The sequence below is a fragment of the Nymphaea colorata genome, chromosome 9 (assembly GCF_008831285.2).
Source record: "Nymphaea colorata isolate Beijing-Zhang1983 chromosome 9, ASM883128v2, whole genome shotgun sequence".
Classification (NCBI taxonomy): Eukaryota; Viridiplantae; Streptophyta; class Magnoliopsida; order Nymphaeales; family Nymphaeaceae; genus Nymphaea; species Nymphaea colorata.
In genome coordinates this window covers 4,901,830-4,909,757 of record NC_045146.1, presented here as the reverse complement: position 1 = coordinate 4,909,757, position 7,928 = coordinate 4,901,830, and the positions used below count along the sequence as shown (strand labels likewise).

The window sequence follows — 7,928 nt, the reverse complement described above, 5'->3', positions numbered from 1 at the left end:
TAGAAGTTTTAAATTTTACTCCTAATGTCTTTTAGCCAAAAAATTTCTAACTCAACCCTGCTCGAGGATATGGTGCGATCCCCTGCCTTGGCCACACATACTACTGCGTTGAAGCTTTTGGCAAGAATTGCCACCTGCTCTTCTCATATACTTGCCTAGTTAGTGGATGGAACACACACTCGACTTCCTCGAGCTTGACATCAAGATCTTTTTCTGCACCATGATTGTAGTCTTCATATTATATATGTAGGTTTCCACTTTGTTGTTGGCGTCAACTGTTCCTTCATTTTCCTATCTCCACCTTTTGTTGATAAGGCACATCCAATCAATGTTTATGCAAGTTTTCATGCTTTAGTCACAATATTAAGATTTGAACTCATGACTAGCCAGCTGTCTAATGGCTGGAGGCCCTCAGTAACTATGTTAATTATTGGTTAATTCATGGATGATCTATTTTTACCGACATACTAGAACAGACTGAGAAACAAGGTTAATCATTTGAGATTCAAGTGTAAGAAGATCTGCAATGCCACTAAAGATTTTAGAAGTGAATATATAATAATTTTTCTCAACATATGGAATCATGTTGAAAATCAAGCATGGGTCTTCTCAACGAGTGGATATAATATAGTAGTTTTTTTCAACAAACCTGGGGTTCGTCTCCCTTTATTTATTTATTTATTTATTGCCATGTTTTTCTCATTTCAATAGAGTTACCCTTTGAGCATGCTCTTGGTGGTGGATAACACTTGAGTTTTTACCCTTTTTCTATTTTGTTTTTCATCCTTGCTTTTAGATCTTTTGTTTTTGAAAATTTTTCGTCATTTTACTGCTCAGCCTTCAAGGAGCCACTTCATTTCCTTTTTGTTTTTCCAACCTTTTTCTCTATAGTAGCCTTTATTTTTCATTTCGCTAGTTATGGAAATTCTATACTTCTTTTGTTTTTTCTTCTTTATTATGCATGTTCCTCCTTGCTTTGATTGCAATTTGGGTTGTGTGGGTTGCTTTGGAGAAATATGTATTCTTGTCACTCATTTTATTTCTTTTTCATGGTATAATTAGCAACCAAGCGTGGGGCTGGCCTCTTATCAGAGATTACAGATTGAACAGGCTGGTAAACCCAAGCAGAGTTCCAATTGTAGATGATGCTAACAACAATATGACTCAAGGTTACGGCTTTGTTGGTATAAGTAAATCCAAGAATGGACAGAAGAAAGTAGCACCAGGGCATGGAAAATCCATGTTTGTTAAAAGTTAACGTGATGGAGTTCCCATTGGCAGGAAGATGGAAAATCCATGCTGGTTTGGTTTGTTCTTTAAATGTGACCATCAGCTGTGTTGGGAGCTTTTTGGCTTTTAGTCTACAATTGACGGAACCATTGTGCTTAATGTCTTATTTTTCACTTTTTTGCATGGTTAAGTAGGCCAAAGGGACACAAAATGAATCTGACGCTGCCTTGCCTGCGATCTTTTGTTTTTTATAATGCAGATCTTTTTCAACCCATTTGCTTGTTGCTTTTAGTCAGTGAATCAAATCAACTGAGTTCTGTAGTGTGGTTCCATTTTCTTTCCCTTATTTGTGCTTTTTTCATTCCCTTTCTTATCTTTATTCCAACAGAAGTGGAAATGTCTGTTAGTTTTGACACGAACATTTGGTGTTTGACTTCATGTATCGATGTTGAAAGATCACCCACTAGCTTCCCCATCAACACTTACGTTATATGTGTCTGATGTTAGTTTTGACACGAGCATTTGGTGTTTGACACTGCAGTTTGTTAATGTTTTTGCTTTGGGGAAAGAGCAAAGAGTGATTGGTGAAAAAAATATTTAATACTCCTTGCTGGGAACTCAGAGTTTGTCCTTACCTGTGAAGACAAGGAAGGAGACTGGAAGCTAGTTGGAGATGTACCATGGGGGTGAATGAACTGAAATCCAAGATACCTACTCCAATTCAATTAGTAACTTCACTCTTAATCATCATTTGTTGATCTTATTGTTTACTCTCTTTTGTACAGAATTTTCTTAAGCAATGTACGAAGGCTTAGAATCATGAGAACATCCAAAGTCAATGGCCTCGGTAAATAGTTATTAACCACCAAATCTGCTGTTAAACTCAAGAGCTTCAATGAGGTTTCTTCTATGTCACATGGGTATGGGTCCGGTACTGGTTTGTGTATGAAGGAACTGGCTTGGACACGGCAATTTTGAAAATTGTGGGTACACATGTATGACAAATTTTATATTCTCCAAAATAATAATATGAGAAAGTAAACATTACTAGTTCGCACTTATAATCTCATAAGAAAGTTTCAAACAAAACACAAACAAAATTAAAGAAAAAAGTGACAAAAATATAGAATCTTATGCAAGGGAGGTATAAAAGAAGGGAAAAATCAAAATTAATAAAAAAAAAGTTTGAAAATATAATTTTAAATGTTTTAAAATGCAGCCGTACCCAGCTGTACCCATGTACCCCTGTCACCAAGGGTTTCATCCTATCTCTGGCAATGTACCAGCTTGAGTTGGGTTCCTAGTCTCACTAAGCCGCTTGAGTTCATTTATCCTATTGCTTCTGTTATTGTAATTCAAAATAATGGAAGTCCTTCATTTCTTTGTTGCATGTGGAAACACTAGGTACAAGAGAGTAAATAGATTAATATATGTTCTTTTTCTTGTAGGAGCAAGATTTGAGGCCAAATCTAACAAATGAAAATCTTTTTTTCTGACCTTTACTGGACTGTTTTAGTGGGGTTGGCTACTTGAGAAATTATTTTACTTACTGGTGTGATCACTCCTATGTCAGCCAACTGGAGCCAAGAATGTTCTTGATTACTCACCAAGAATGATCTTGAACTTGCTTGGATGGGTGTGTTAAGTTCTAAATGGATGATCTAGGCTCCAAAACTTTTATCTTACATGGTCATAACTAGACATGCTTAGTCATATATTCTCTTTATTATTTATGGAAATGGTTTCGATGTTTCAAAAATATGATTTTCTTGTAGTGAAGCTGGTTGTAGCAGAAAATGATGGTGCATGAGATACTTTTATTTGGTGGTCTTCTGCTCAACATGGTCTTGTCAGTGGAAAATTTCAAGGAGGTAATTTTTGTTACTTAGTGCAAGGTACTTGATTTATGTACCCCCCTTGTTTGTTTCCTGTTGCCTGACGTTATCAGATGCCATGGTTGCAACCTTGGTCTATTTATCTCAAGTTTGGCATTCATGAGAGTACTAATTTTATAATCCACTGTAATTGTATAATGCATAGTGGTTGTATTTGTTCAGCTATAATTAACTGCCCTCAATGTTGAGCTGAAAGTGATTTCTAGAAGCTTCATCAATAACCTGCACCCTTTTGTCATCGGAAAAAAAACCAGGTTTAAAGAGTTAAAACCTGGGTTGGATATTGTCATCCAAACAGACAAACCAGGAATTCAAAACTGGTTTGGAAAGCCAAGTTTTTCACAAAACCTGGTTTTCTCATAACCAGGTTTTAAGATGGTGTCATCCCAATAACTCCTTAAACTTTTAAAGAATCAAGCTAATAAAGGTAATACAAAAATTAATGCGCAATTGCAAAAATGTTCACCAAACTCACTCGTCTTGATGCCTCTTCAATTTTTGAAATTTGTTGGATTGCACATAAACAGCTATGCAAATGAATAACAGAATAGATACTTGTGTAAGTGAAAGCATCGTGAAAGATGAGATCTATGCCTGTCCGTTTATATCCACATCCTTACTCATGCTTTAATGGGAACTTCTGTAATGGTTGAGCTGTACGATGGTTTGGACCTATACAGGTGAATATCTTTACCCCTAGGATTTTTAAAACAATGGCCTCCCAGTGACGCGGACTCAAAGTCGCCAATGTAGAAACACATCGGTGCTGATGGTGAAGGGCCACGTCACTACCGGTGAAATCTTCATCGCCATAAGTTCTTCCCACAAGTGAACTTTCAATGACGCAGATCGTTGCCCGTCACTACTGCTCAGCCTGACCCCAACTTCTCAACTGGCAGGGCTACTTCATTTGGATCCTGTACTTGCTGGCCATCATTACAGGACAATAATCTGTTGTCCAGATATGTTAGCAAGCAACCTTGTAACATAGTCGCTTACGTATAAGGATGTCAATAGATTGGATCGAACCAAATATACCTGTAGCCATGTAGCTTTTTTGGATATTTACATATTTGTATTCAAATACAATCAAAGAAAAGTTATATCCAAATCTGAATTGAAAATCCAACTTTACAATTTACACAAGTCCGATCAAAATCTGATTTTTACATTCATATCGGAAGCCGAACTTTGAACAGAATTTGTCCTACTTTCAAGATATAGAGAATTAAATATATGATATCTGTTTAAAAATAAATTCATATCCAAATCCTATTGGATATCTATGTATATCAGAATCTGAATCCAGTTGATTGTTATTTCTTAAAATCATTATGATCCAATTACTTACTCCCATATTAAAAATTTTGTATGTCCAATTTTTTTTGGAACAGTTCAGTCAAATATCCAATCCAATCCAAATTGGATATATTGTCGTGCTTATATATTACATTGACCCACAAAAAAAGCTTCTTTCTACCTTGATAACTTAAGATATTTTTTTTTTCAATTACATATCACTGGCCTTTAACAATCTCTTTCGTAGTTTTAAATCTTTCGTAGTGTTAGAGTCAAGGAAGTGAACCAAGTGTTCGGGTGGCTAGGTAGACAAAAGTGCACATTGATATTGTTTTGTAAAAACTAAAAAGCTCCTGAAGATAAAACGGGAAAAAGAGAAAGGTACATTTTGAGTTCTCTTATTTGTTTTGTTTTTTACTTGTCGAGTCTCTGCCGAACACACTCATACTTCACACTGGTCTATGCTGAAACTCTTTAAATCAACGTGTTGAAGAGCAGAAGTCGTAGAGAAGAGAGGACCGTGAGGGGGATGGATTGATTATCACAAGCGGAGGGATATGGCTCTTCTCTACCTCGCGCCACCACCTCCAAGAAGAAACCGTCAATCTTCCGGTGTCTCTCAACACTCCCCTTCGCGGCAGCCGTTCTCAACCAAATCAAGCTGCAAAAATTGTTGTACCACAAATGCCCCAGCTCTCCAAAGGTTTGCTAGTTGCTCTCTCTCTCTCTCTCTCTATATATATATATATATATATATATATATATATACATATATATAAGTAAAATCCAGACACCTCGGTCAGGAATAAAAAACGAGAACCATTGATTTTTTTTTGTTCAAAAATTATCTTAAATACAATGTCAACATCTTAATATATTTATTGATTGAAGTTGTTTTAATGATAAATTTTCATTTTTTTATTATCATATGCCATGGGGGACTGCGATATTTGAGGATTACTGTCAATACCTCAGTGAAGTAAGAATTCTAACCCCGGACACCATGGTTCATAGCTATGTGCTCTAATCCACTGAGCTACAGACCCCATCCCGTCTCCATTGGATCCATTCCCAGGAGTACCCTCCAAAAGAAACCTTACCTCTCCTCAGCCATTTTATTTCAGATTAAGAAGATGTGGAAGTGCGTTTTTCTCTACTCTACAAATCCCATTAAAGTCTAACAAATGAACAACTTTTTGATTCAACAAGGTTAGATTGCCAAAAAAAATATTATAAAAATAAAATTGAAAAGGTGTGGTTTTTATCCCTAACTTAGGTGCTTGGTTTTTTCAAACTTCTATATATATGATTATCCATGTTTCACAATTATACCTACTAAGTGAACAGTTGAATGGAAATTGACCAAGTTAAATTATTATTAAGAAAAAGTCAGTTGATATATATATATATAGAGAGAGAGGGAGAGAAAGATAAAGTAACTGATAAATATCAGACCATATATATATATATATATATATATAGAGAGAGAGAGAGAGAGAGAGAGAGAGGGAGATAAAGATAAAGTAATTGATAAATATCAGACGACTTGGGTAAGGGATAAAACTCAGCCCTCTTAAATTTCTATCAAAAAGTGTTTTAAACAAAATATGAACCTCTTAATTCTTTATAAATACTAATTTTATATAAATCATATTTTAGTTCATAGTTATTTTGGTAAAAAATTCGATCTTTTCTACTATTAAGATTTTGATGTTATAAGAGCCATTTATTTTTTTATTATTAAATTGTTCTAGGTGCTCTTTCAGTTTAATTGGTCATGATGCAGTGCACATCTCCCCTTCCGTTAATAGGTTGATCACTTAATTTTGCTACTGCCTAAAAGGAGTTTGCGGGATTGCATATTAAACTTAAGGATCAAATTTTCACTTTGAGGCCTACTTTTCTTTTTGTTATGCTTAATTTTATGTTTTATTTTGCACGACTTTTTAAATATATTTTTCTATTTTGTAGAAATAAGGACCGATATGGGATTTACCAATATCTTTCCAAAACAAAATCTGAAAAAACATAACGTTTCTATTGTTTTAAGGTGTGTTCGGTGGTCCAGAATTTTGATTCCCCGTCTCAAACTGAAACTTGAATGCAAAGTTTTTCAATCCAATTCGGTTTTGTTTCTTTTTTTGATAGCCTGAAACTTTGTTTTCCGGCACTTTGACAGGGAAATTTTGAGTCTGGATTCAGTATCCAACCCTTGTGGTCGAATTTTGATTCAAAAATTTTGATTTTGGAATCGAAGATTCATTCTGAAACAAAGATTCAGTGTTCATTTCAATCATTCATATTTGATAAAAAAATTAGAAATTTTGATTCTAACATTCCTTGAATTTCAAGCCATCAAACGCCCCTTAGGGCATCTATATCAATTTCTTTTGCAAATTACGAAGTTGAACAGGCCCACCCAGATCCACAATAGAGTTACAAATATCATAAGGAACATGGAAAGGAATAACCTGTGACTTTGTAAGATTAACCCATAGGCCTGATTTCTCAACAAATTCACTTAGCACATCTCTTATATATATTACAGATGACATGTCAGCATTGCAGAAAAGCATGATATCATGTGCATAAACCATTCCAGGAGAATTTACCATAGTACTTAAAGATTTTGGCAATTTGATATGCTTCATATTTTTCTCTCAGTGGAGACTCCTGACAAAAACTTCAATAACGAGAATGAAAAGATATGGGGACATTGGATCCCTTTGTCTCAATCCACAACTGCTCTCAAAGAAAGATCCTTCTTTTTCATTTAATACCATAGCAAATGACGTGGAGGATACTAGTGGAACTAGATATGAGTTTCTTCAGTTTGTCAGAGCATGATTTTTCTGTAAGCAAGATCGTACTTTGATTGCTATAGCAGGAATGGTTTTACCCATGTTGCTTGTTTCCAATATATGTGATACAAATATCAAATCGTGATAATTTTACTTGGTCAGTGGTCTTGTAAACGTAAAAGACCACTAGAATCAGAAATCAACATCAGGTCACGTAATGTTTCATATAACTGAGTCAACTATCATACAGATGGGTAACTGAATCTGCAATCCTGAGATCACAAGTTCTATGGTTGGTGCCCCATGAGCAGTGCAACAAAGATCTACAAGTTTGTTATGAATAAAATAAAAAAATTGTGACCTAAAAGTTTCACCAAGTCGACCTGAAACTTCAGACATCACAAACTACTATAGAATGCAGATGAGAGTCAGTGGCTCCACTAATCATAGCACCTCCATCTCTTGCATTTAGAAGACAAGAGAGAGCACTTTGAGTTATAACCGCTCCTGGGATGGCAGGAGGGAAGGTGCATATAAGCTCCCCACATATCTCACCAAGGCTTTCCTCAACATTATTCCCTTTGTTTGAAAAGAAGGCCACCCTTGGACTAAGTTTTTGTGCTAATCTCTCCAAAAGGTGCACACTCGTAATGGTTGATGGCTCAGCCTGAGCTGTCTAATCCATGCATAGCGGCCATATCCT

The 7,928-nt window shown here is 35.5% G+C and overlaps 1 pseudogene; it reads left to right on the top strand.

Annotated features, from left to right (window-relative positions):
- The first annotated feature begins 217 nt into the window (after positions 1-217).
- LOC116260238 (auxin-responsive protein IAA11-like) lies at positions 218-2,085 on the top strand (annotated as a pseudogene).
- Positions 2,086-7,928: the final 5,843 nt, after the last annotated feature.